This window comes from Galleria mellonella, unplaced genomic scaffold (genome assembly GCF_026898425.1).
Source record: "Galleria mellonella isolate WM207_F2 unplaced genomic scaffold, CSIRO_AGI_GalMel_v1 utg56, whole genome shotgun sequence".
In the NCBI taxonomy this organism is placed as follows: domain Eukaryota; kingdom Metazoa; phylum Arthropoda; class Insecta; order Lepidoptera; family Pyralidae; genus Galleria; species Galleria mellonella.
In genome coordinates, this window is record NW_026442117.1 from 2,399,341 (window position 1) to 2,411,982 (window position 12,642).

The following is a 12,642-nucleotide window of genomic DNA, read 5'->3' on the forward strand; positions in this document are numbered from 1 at the left end:
GGGAAAGGAAAGATTGGTCCATTCTACTTCTGATTTATTTTGTTACTTACAATTTTCTATACTTATCAGTACATACTTGTATTTCTCTATGAGTAGTCAACGCACTATTACTATCTAACCCACCCAAAATTTTTGAATTAAACAATTTATTTTACAGAAAATTGCAGGGTACAGTTTGAATTCGAGTACGCATTCTGTCTAATAATGAAACAATTCGTTTGCGCCGTATCGCATAAAAGTCGTCAATGCGTACTGGCGTAAACATCAGTGACGTAATACAGGGGCGAAGCAACCCCAGCAGTGATTTGAAGTTATTATAGTATTTTAGCTGTAAAGAAATGTCTACTGCTTTACGGTTGAAATAAACAAGATATATTGTTGTTTTTTTTTTATATATTTTAAAATATATAAGTGTAGTAGAATGGGCCATCACTTCCTTTCCAGTGGGTGTCGTGAGTGGCGACTAAGGTAATTTAATGATCGAAAGGAGAGCAGCAGCGTCTCTCTTCTAACATTACCAAAGCCTAACTGCAATTGGCAACGTGTCTACCAAGCATGGCAACTACTGGAAAATCCCTATCTCATGGAAGAGGCCTATGTTCACGAGTGGACAGTAAACGGCTGGGCCCCTTTAATACGTTAAAACCATATTGCGACTAGCTAGCTATTATTTAGCAATATTATAAAAATTAAAAAAAAAAAACAATCAATTGGACTATCACAATACGAGTGGTTTAATTTTTTTCGTTAACAAACACAAAGGGACAGTAAGTAGCATGTGACCAAAACTCCGCTTAAGATGTGACTCATTCACAACGTCCAGTATTTTAATTGAACAATTACTAAAGTTAATTGATATATCATTCGTATGTTACAATGTATCAATTGATAAGCAAAATGTTTCGCAACATGACATCTTTCATTACTATTAAATAATAAATAAATAACAATATTGCCATGTAGTCCCGGCATAGATTAGGCCACTCCTTCCTTTCCCGTGAGTGTCATAAGAGGCGACTGAAGGAGGGCGAGGGATAGGCAGCAGCGTCCCTTTTAAAACATCACCAAAAGCAAAACTGCGGTTACCAACCCGCCTGCCAAACGTGGCAACTACTGGTAAAACCCTCCTTATGGGAGAAGCTATATTCAAGATAGAGGGAGAAGATACAAGATAACACCAAATCTAAACTTAGGTATAAAAAGATTTGATTAATCAAACCTCTGTATCGACATGTAGTCAATCAAGACTTATATAATTCCCGATGAGGAAGTTGGACTCATTTCAAATTTTATAATTTTTTAAAATAATTAGTAAATAGTTGACCATCACCACTAAGTAAGAACTTAGAGAACTTCATACGGGATAGAGAAGTTGGTAAACTGATGAATAGAATGTAAGTTAAAAATGTATGAAATATGATAACTCAGCATTTGGAAGTTTATATAAATAAGAATGAAGAACAATTCATTGGGAGTCACATAACTTGAAACCAGTCGAATAAGCTCTAGATTATACTACCTATATATATTTTAATAGGTAGATAGAAAGATACTCTTTAATGTTTCTTCCATAAGATTACAATAGTAAACTTAATATAAATACAAAAAGTTACAAGAAAATAATACACTGAGAAAACAATAGGCGGCCTTATCGCTAAGAGCGATCTCTTCCAAATAACCTTTGGATGGAAAAGAGTGATTTACATATGTTTTTCTAAATGATCGTAATAATGTGATTAAAGACTCAAAACTTTTTAGGTAAAGGAACAAATTTGATTTTAAATAGAATAACGTATAAAACAAGTTCATATCATATATCGTTCATATTTACTGTGTTACAAATTTGAAAAAGTGTTAAAAAAAAATTTATAAATCATATTTATTTAACTAAATAATTTTTTAGAAAGTCAAACCTGTACATTTTTTTTTATTTTATTTTATTTGACAAAAAACAGAAAGTTACAAAAACAAGATACAATGGACCCCACACTAGGCGAACCTGTATCGTGGGCACCCGACAAAGATTAACAAATCACAAATGTGTTGTAATAAAAAGTACATAGTGGGCGGGTATTAATATAAAAAGGAATATAAAATTGAAATAGTGAAAAAAGTAATAAAGTCAACAATATAGATACAGAAGCAATTATAAAACACTAATAATATCGTCACAATAAAAATACAAACATCGGTTTCTATCGGGATTACTGATCCAGCTAACAACCTTCCATTAGAAGAGCTGTTAGTCTGCCATTCTAATTTTCATAAATAAAATGTCATGTCAATTATAGATAACAATTACTTTCTATTAGATTAGGAGTTAGCTTGTTATTGCCAGTAATATAAAGAGAAGGTAACAAACTACATACACACAATACTCATGAAAAAGTTGACGACAAAAATAACCAATGAAAGATATAATCGTGCGTTTTACAAAATCGAACCAAGTCACGCGACGAGTAAATACGTCAGAGTTTCAGAATTGAAGGTCACAGCATAAATTTAAGCAAATGGCGTTGAGGTTTTCTGGTCCTAAAATTTTCGTGGATAAGGTCATGGGGTTCTGTCCTTTATAAAAGTGAGAGATTACGGAAAGTCGTAAAAAAGGGAATTTGTCAGCGACAAAATCGGGATTTAAAAGGGTGCGGTCCACTTCATCCCTTTTAGCCGATTGCCGAAGTATGGTAATGTTTTTCGGATCGGGGTAGATACAAGTATGCTTATATACCAAAACTGTTAAAAATATCACAAATTATAATGCACTTTACATAGTATTTGATTTGGAAAATGGAAGGATACGGGATAACTTTTATCTTGTTCTACTTTTTATTTCAATGTCTTATTGATCAATTAAAAAGACCGCTCACACAGACGAAGACACGGGTTTAACTAATAGTATAAATAAACAGATAAGCTGACAGACTCACATTCAAAGATGTATTTTTATTAAGGATCGTAAATCATGCGCTTATCAAAATCATTTTAATTATTACTTTGTTTTTCGGCAAATTTATGTGGATGTTATAAATGGTATTTTTATCAAATTGCAATATTTGTTTTATCAAAAATAACTCATATTTGTGCATTTCGGTCGCGTAAATTTCCATGCAACCGTGTAATCACTAATCTTTACAAATATTATTAGTGTGAATGTGAATTTGTATGTTTGTTGTGAGTCGCGACATTCGGTTTGGTATACATTTACCTAATGTTTGAAGTAGTGAAGGACATACGCTAGGTATTTTTTATCCCGGTCATCCAATATATCCCGGTTATTCGGACGAAGTGGTGGATAAATTTGGTTTTATAATATTATTCTAAAATGATTGATTAGCTTTCTGATCGCTACTTTGTACGGGTGTATTTTAGAAATAAGAAAGTAATGAATTAGTAATGTATCACCTTAACCCTTATAGAAAGTGGTAACCGTTGCCTATAGACATGAGCAGTACCATGGACATAACAGAGTATACTGCTTCGCTTATGATAACCCCAAATGTTGCTTAATTTGCTGTATACAGTTTTATCTAGCCTTGCAACTTGTCTTGATATATATAATCTTGGTGCTGTTTTCTTTTTTTTTTATAAATAAAAAGATAAATGAATAACACCTTAATTCTCAATCATGGCAAAGCAGGAGGGATTTTGTTTTGCAGTTTTGGGGCTTAATTAGGAATGTCGTCCTTGCTCTTGGTTACGGGTGATGGGAGCCTTTTCTAATGGATGCTCTGTTAATTGGTTCGCAATGCAGTCTTTAGAGGAGCATAGATTAGGCAGGAGGGATACCTTAGGAGTTCTCTTTTCTTTGATGGATGAAAATGGTATGGTATCTCCGCCTGCGCTAACGGGATACGTTGGCGGAGCACCAGTGAAGGGTGATAGATGAGAATGAAAACAGGTCAGTTAGCCTATCATGATGAATCCATCAGGAGTTAACCATGATAGTTTCCAGGGGGAACCGCGAGGAGGTCGACCTGGTTAATACCTTAGGAGTTACAATTTACGAGTATTCTGTTATGTCCATGGTGCTATTCATGTCTGTAAGCAACATGCTGCACTTTCTATCAGGTGGGCTAAGACATTCCAATTGTATAGTTAAACAAACTAATGTTTGTTTAACATTAAAAGTTGCACATAATAGTTAAACTAGTGAACGAAATTGTCCACGATGCAAACAACAACTGTTTACTTAAGATAATAATTTAGCTGAGCAAAGCCTATTTCACTAAAACGATTACATTGTAGAAGACTAAACATTCTTAGCGTCAGTTTATTAAATTTAAAACTACCTGTATCCTGTAGCTTTGCCTGCGTGAATCAGTATGTAAAAAACCTGTGTACTAAGGTTAGGATATAACCTACTCGTGTACTAAAATTCATTCAGATCCGTCCAGTAGTTTTTGTGTAAAATATTCATAAACATTCAACCATTCATCCATCTTTCCATCGATACTAACTTCCCTATTTACAATATTAATAGGATTCATGATACAAACTCCTAATTATGTTTTTTTTTTTTTATAATTAGCAATTTTTATTCACAGTTTGTTACAGAGATATTAAAATGTGAAAATTATTTTTAATAATGTTATAAATCGCCATAGTCGTAGAATACTGACAAATCTATATATGTGATATTTGTCAGATCCGTCAGTATTCTACGGTTATGACGAAATAATTATATTGTTTCTATCGTGAAGCAGTTGTGTTTACATGGCTATGTTTCGGTTCGAAGGGTGGAGTACGGTAGTGAATTTTTAGGGTACAGAGGCTTAACACCTTAGTCCTCTGGAATAGCACCGTATGGGGTATCATGGGTGAACTCTGTTATGTCCATGGTACTGTTCATGTATATAAAAGACGGTTACCACTTTCAATCAGGTGGGTCGTCAGCTTGTTTGCCATTTTAGAATGCATAAAAAAAATGAGAAACTAAATTTGTTTATTACATCTTGATGTCTTAAAAATTTTGCCAATTGTCACGAAATTTGGTAGAAATATAATATTTAAGATGGCGCTGAAGGGCAAGGGGGTACTTTTTATTCCTGTAATAGAAAGTCGCGTGTAAATACTAGTATTCTAATAATTATAGAGAGACTGAATAAAAATCGAACCGGCAGGGTTTTATTTGCGAGGCTAAATATTATGTTTTTAAACTGTTTTAAAAGTAGCAACTTTTGGGTTTCATGCCAATTCACCGTTGAGGGTACTAGCTAAACTAGATGTAAGGTAAATAATTTTTATTCTAGTAAAAAAACAGACTACAATTATAATAAAACTAGTTATATTGATTTAAAATTAAAGTCGTCAGAGAATTTCATAAAAATTCTACGAGACCCATCTGAAATTATATCCTTGTAAGTAAAGTAAGTAAAGGTGTTCGCCTGCAAAAGACTTTTAGATTAGGCAAAATTATTTTTTGTGTTATTGATTAAGTAGCATGTAAAATGTAAAAGTTGTATGTGAACCTTATTAAATAAATAAAAAAAAAAAATAAACAAAGAATTTTCCAAATTGATTAATAAATGAGGAAGTTTGGGGGTAACAGACATAAAATTTGGGGGTAAAAGTACGACAGAATTGAGAACTACCTTTCTTGAAGTAGGTTGAAAGTATGAAAATAAGTTAAAATGAACTATAATATAAGAATTGGCAAAGTTTATAATCCAAGATAGGTCGTAGAGTTTATAACCCAAATGTGATGTGTCCTAAGTCGATGCGCAAAATAACAATCAAATATGGTTCCACAAAAGAAACAAGTTCAATTACCTAATTAAACCGGCACGAGAACAATAATGTTGATTGCAAAAACAATCATTAAAATTGACAGAGACATTGCGTACCCACAAAAAAGACGGCCAAATTCAAAACGTATTTAAGTGTGTGATGGTCCCCCCCTTTGCGTGTGTACCCCTTTATAATAACTACCCTCTAAACTAACCTACACGTGGAAAACCTACAAAGCCTAAGAAAAGCCTACGAAGGCTTTACCTAATGAAATCTATGAAAATATAATGAAAATCTACCCTAAAGAAAGGCCTAACACCCTCAATATAGCCCATACCTATATTACCTTATACACCCTAAACATCTTATAAATCTTAAAAAACCTTACAATAAACACATAATATTGAACAGATCTTATAGTAGAACACTTGATCATTTGGCCAGATAAATAAATGTGTGATCGTCTAGTAATGTAGGACCCGTTGTGTGTGTAATAACCAAAAGGTTCTTTAATTGGTATATGATAGGAGTTAAATAATAAAGATAATTGATAAAGCTTTAAGGATTAAGAATAATTAATGAATTATACTCATTATTCGTGCAACTAGGAAGTTGTCAATTTAATATTAAATTACAGAATAATTGTAATAAAAAAATGGGGGAGCGGTCGGGCCCCTCACACGCCCGGACCAGTGGAAGACTTTCCAACTATCTATAACTCTTCCTCCTAAAAGGTAGGGAAGGGTATTACTATTTATTAATGCACTCTGATGGTAATAAGGGAATGAGTATTCTCAGTTCCAAACCAAACATAAGTACATTTACTTCAACATTACAGTGGCTCCACCAGCCCCACGATGCTTCCAGTATAAATTAGTGTTTGCCAGAGGCAAACGGATCGGAACTGAAATCCCAGGATCACTCCGACACGAGAGCTTACTCATGGGCGATGACCCTTTCAGTCCTATATGGCGACATAGAGATCACCCACTAACAGTACGAAACTGTTTCCCAGCGTCACCCTGTTACGAGCTTACTCAATGGGGTTTCCCTTCGGCTCCACAAGAGATCAGACCAAGAAGCGAGATCACCCAGACACCAGAACTTACTTTGTTGGGACATAACCCTTCGGCCCTATGATGTGACATTAGAGATCACCTGTGAAGACAGTCCGATAGAGATGAAGATTTGTGTGATAGGGGATACCTTCCACACCCTGGAATTGGCCAAGCCATATAATGTTGATAATTGCTATATCATAACATAGCATTGTCAATTTAATATTATTTACTTAATGCCAAGAATACTCAAGGTTCAAGTTAAATCTGTTGATTAGGCCGGAGCCTAAGATCGAGTAGTCCAACCCATAGGTCGAGAGCTACTAAAAGTAATGAGTGCTATTGAATGAACTATAAGTCCAGTCAATTATATATAATATTATTGTTGATTAACCACATTGTGAATTAACCAATTATTTATTCAGAGAGATATATCTAAAGGAACTATAAGTCCTTTAAAAGACACTGATTAATCACAAGTTAACAACGTCTCGTGAAATAACCAGTTGGGTTTTCTATAAGTTTGAGGACACTAAGTCCAACAAGCTATTATTGTGTTGAGAGTAATAGAGATCTTTTGTAATATTTGTAGAGGTTTGATTAATCACATTGTGAAATAATCAGATTAAATAATTATGTAGCTTTATAGAGAGGACTATAAGTCCTAATTGGTTGTTGTCATAAGTACTGATAAATTACACATTAAAGTGCCAGGTCAATTATTATATATAGGTATATAGGAAGGACAATAAGTCCTATTTGTGTATGTTGTAGTAGTAGAGGCAATATATTGCATAATTATAATGTGAAAGATATAGATTAAATATATATTTGTATAGAAAGGACAGTAAGTCCCATACAATTATTGTAGCTGTACTATAGTTATACTATATCTACTTCCTTTTAGTGTCTTAGTAAACCTATTTACTAAGAGGATTTCTCAGATAAACAAGTGTTTTAGTGTTTAAATCATCATAATTAAATCCCTAAGAAATTAGGTCTTTAAATAATTATCATATCATTTAAGTGAAATTTCTCATATAAATAATTCCAATATTTCCCCTACAGTTATTATAAAATAACAGAAAATTATATAAATTTTCTATAGACTTAGATATAGAATCATAACGTGTATAATCTCCTTTTGTTTGACATCTGTCACATTAATGACGTATTGAATGACGTATTGATGTATTGAATTGAATTTTGATTATCTATCACAACTGTCAACGTAACAAATACTAGCAAGTTTGTTTATTTGTATTTGTTTAATATAATTAAATATAAAATCATCATATATCAACCGTAATATACAACTAAATTATCAGTGACATAAATAATCATGGTTTACACCAGAAATAATTAATAGTATCCAGTAATGCTGCAGTTTTATATTCATATCAGTAGCCAAGCTTACTTTCAAATTCAAGAATGAACAGAAGATTAGAAGTTTAACATTCTTATTGCAATTGTACTTGCAATAATATATACATACAGTACTAATTATCAAGAACATTCCTCAAATACATGAGTGGTGAAGATTTCCCAATATGCTATCTATTTGATTCCTAACCTCTAATGTAAATTTATTAAAGAAGTGAATAATCAGTGTTAATGTTTGCTTTATTAATATTTAAAGTAATTGTCCTAACTTGATATTAATAGGATAATATCTCCTTGGATACAGTCCGACATAAACATATAACTCAATAATTAAATTTATAAAATACTAATATTATATTTTACTACTTGTATATCTCCATACTATTCCCATAAAATATTCAAAACATGTATATTAAATATAAATCCAGTAAATATTCACTAATATTAACCCTGTCCGAACTTGTCTAGTCAATATAACATGAACAAACAACATACATACAAACCCCATCGCCAGGACAACTTCCTTTCTAAATATGAGCAAAATACATAGCCTCACAAGTGTCATACAGTACCAATTCCATACTGAACCCCACACCTAGTCAAGAGCAACTATAGTCAGAGAATCTTTCAGTACTTTTATTACCATTAGGAAATAAATCCACACCTATAATATCAGCATAATTAAATATTATTAGTAATCAGTAATACACACAGAATTGTTATTATCAGCTTGCTTACTACAACAAAATCAATATTAAAGTTTATAATAAATCAAGACAAAATATCTATTTAAACAATACAGGCTTGTTTACCATAAACACCCCACAGTCACATGAATTTATCTAGTAACACAATTAATAATGTATTAAAAGTATTACATTCACATAATATCACTTGCAACAGTTAAGCTGTCTCTTTGTACATCTGGTGTAAAACAAATCCCCACATGTAGTCATGGATAATCAAATATAGACTAAGAATCATTAATCTGGTCGACCGAGTAATGGTATAAAAACACTTCACCATGAAGCGTTAAGTATGAACAGATATTCCAAACCAACACTGTAATAGTGTAATAAATACAAATATTTCATCATCATCATCGTCTCAACCATCACCAACCCACGACTGAACACAGGCAATTTCCACCGACTGACACAAGGAACGGCCCCACAATACACATAAAACAGTCACTCCAAACAATGGAGGTAGCCCACACCGCACTTGCACACACAGGGTCGCCACTCAATAACCCATCTCTCTCTCATCAATGGCTGTTTCCCCAGCAATGAGACCAGACCATAGTCACTTTAGTCTATTATCCTCAATAAATAAATACTTTATAATAACTAGATATGAAACTAGTTAGTATTATAATAGTTTAATAGCTGATTTAATAAATATTTTCCAAAACTGGACAATTAGAACATTGAATCAAATTGATGAAGTTCTATCAAACGACCATATAATTGGATTTTGTATATGAGTAGAATAACGTAAGTACGTAAATTATATTGATGTAAACTTTGTTCAAATGTGATTGCATTTAACGATATACGCATTACCTAAAGGTATATAGACTCGACTAAATACGTATTTTAATAGTTGTTGGGAAAAATATTAAGTATAGACTTTGCCTGTGATCACAGTCAAAAATCTAACTACGTAGTAATAAATGGAACAAGCTCACCGGATTCTCCAGTCTTCTATTGATTAATTTCACACACTTAATCGATAGTGATACACTAAGATCTCAAACCCCTTCATCGAACCAGTCCCTCCTAGATCTATATCCTAGTTATTTTTTTATTTTATTGCGCAGTTCCTTAAAACACGACTCCTGCGCCATTTTTTTTCTTTTTTTTTTTTTATTGCGCAATTCCTAAAAAGCGACCCCCGCGCGCCCGCCGATCTGCCGTCCCTTTTTTTTTTTTTTTTTCTATTCTTTCTCTAATAACGTCATAGATTATGTCACCGAAGGGTAGATATTTCAATAATCAGATTTAGCCTATTATTCGAACTGAACTTTTCTTTAAATTCAATTTAATTATATGTTAACGTATTTTGGTATTTTATATTAAATTGATTATCGAATTTATAAAACTTTAAAGGCTCTCATAAACCTTATTAAACTGTGTTGTATGTATCTTTTTTACACCTGATGATAAAAAGGTAAACTATAATTTGGTTAATATAAAATATAATATTTTTTTGTTTAATTTATTTAATTTTCTTGTTACGTCCACTACACTCTGGAAACACATCAAAGGAGTTTCCCTTCTGTGTCAATATTTCATATATGGTAACGTCTTCTCTGTATACTATTGTGAACCTTGACTTTAAAGTTTGTTTATATTAAATAGCTCAGCTTTCGCAGCGGTCACCCAGAGGAACCCCTGTTTCTTTTCTATGTACTTATGGTATTAAACCTATTGTACTATAGTCGAACCGTCACATCCGGCCCCCTAATTATCAAGGAGTTTACCGGATTGATAATTACAACAAGATAAGTTTATTGTTACAATTTTTTTTTTCCAACCCTAAAAATGTACTTCACATATGTGTATATAATTTAACTTTACAGAGCTTAAGATCATCATTTAAATTTTTCATTGATTCATCGATACTAGCCTAACACTCTGACATTCTTAAGACTCAAAACAATAAAAGTATTAAAAAGATCTTTAAACCCGAAGTTATGTGTTGTTGAATGTTATGTGTATGAATAGCCTTAAAATTTCTACTCAATATATTAATAATTAAGCATAATATTTATTTATGAATAGATTTGTAAATAATTATTTATAATTAATTTGCATACGCTGTAATGATAGAGTGAATCCATTAAATTTTATAATTAAAATTTTTATACTCGTTTATTTATATGTAATAAATTCAATGCATGTAATTACAATGTCATAAACAGCATAAATGAATACAATCCTAAATGTGTGTAAAGGAGTCTATAAAACCTAAATGTATGAAAAGCCTAAGTATGTGAGGAGTCTAAATGTATAAAACCTAAATATGTGAAGAGCTTCAAGTAAAGAACCTAATAGATACGTTATTTGTATCAGTAAATTTAGATAAAGTATCTATTTAAAAGATACGAGTTAAAACATCTAAATGGAAGTTCATAATTAAAAGCTTAAATGTATGAGTATAACATATCAACAAGCGAAAGAGCCTAAGTAAAAAACCTAAAGCGAAATGAAGTGAAATAATTTAAGCATTAAAATGTAATAAATGCAAAAAGGAATCCTAAAATAATTGTCTAAGTGTAAATAAATGATTAGATAAAATCCCAAGTTAATTAAATATTAAAATGAAGATGTTGAAATAAATTTAAACAATACGAATAAAACTTTATGAAGCGTCTAAGTAACCACAAATACATATTTCATCTAAGAAATAACCTAGTGTTCATTGAATAAAAAAAAATAGTAGTCCCTAACAAAATTCAAATAAATTTAATTTTTATTTATTAATTTTAATCATAGAAGTAAAGCTAATATAAATAATAATTTATCACCACCGGCCCCCCTGTCTGACAAATTTTGCACGGCCCCCCAATTTTAGGACTCCTATAAATATGTTGCATAAAATAATACAAACGGCCCCATAGTTTAAAACTCTTATCTGTCTGACAAATTTTGCACGGCCCCCCAATTTTAAGACTCCTATAAATATGTTGCATAAAATAATACAAACGGCCCCCATAGTTTAAAACTCTTATTATAAGAAATTCCTTTAATATACTTAAATTACCAATGACTATTTCTTAATACTCTCAGAAATAACATGATCAATAAGTTTTATAATAAAATATTATGTAACCACATTAGATAGGTAGATAGACACCCCCCATCGCCTCCCCCAAAAGATCACAATAGCAAACCTAACATAAATACAAACAACTACATTAGATACATCAATTAATTTATTTTGTACAATAAATTATTATTTCAAAAGATACAGATGTCTTGTGTTATGTGCAACTACAAAGAACTAAATAACTAAGTGTGCGCAAAATCTAAGTATGTAAAATACTTAGGCATGTAAAGAGTTTACTTGAATAAATAACCTACAAAATCTCCCTCTGATATAAGTATAAGGGTTTTTTTTTTTTTATATAATAAAGTGTCTAAGTCAAAATAAGTAAATAATCAAATAAAATCTGAACTATAATTGTAAAGTGAAATAAAGAAATTATGTGAAGAAAACTAAATAAAATATTTATAATAGCATCCTAATAAATTGTTGGAATTAAATTTAACAATATGAAAATACCTAATTAAATTTTCAAATTTAGGTAATCAAATAAAGTAACTAAAGGCCCTAACTAACCTTAATGATCTTTTATGAAACGTCTAACTTTCAATTTGAAACCCCTATAAAACATTGTATAAGCTATTTAAACATCCTAAATTAAAATCAAATCATAATTATATAATATTTGATTTTTTTTTATATA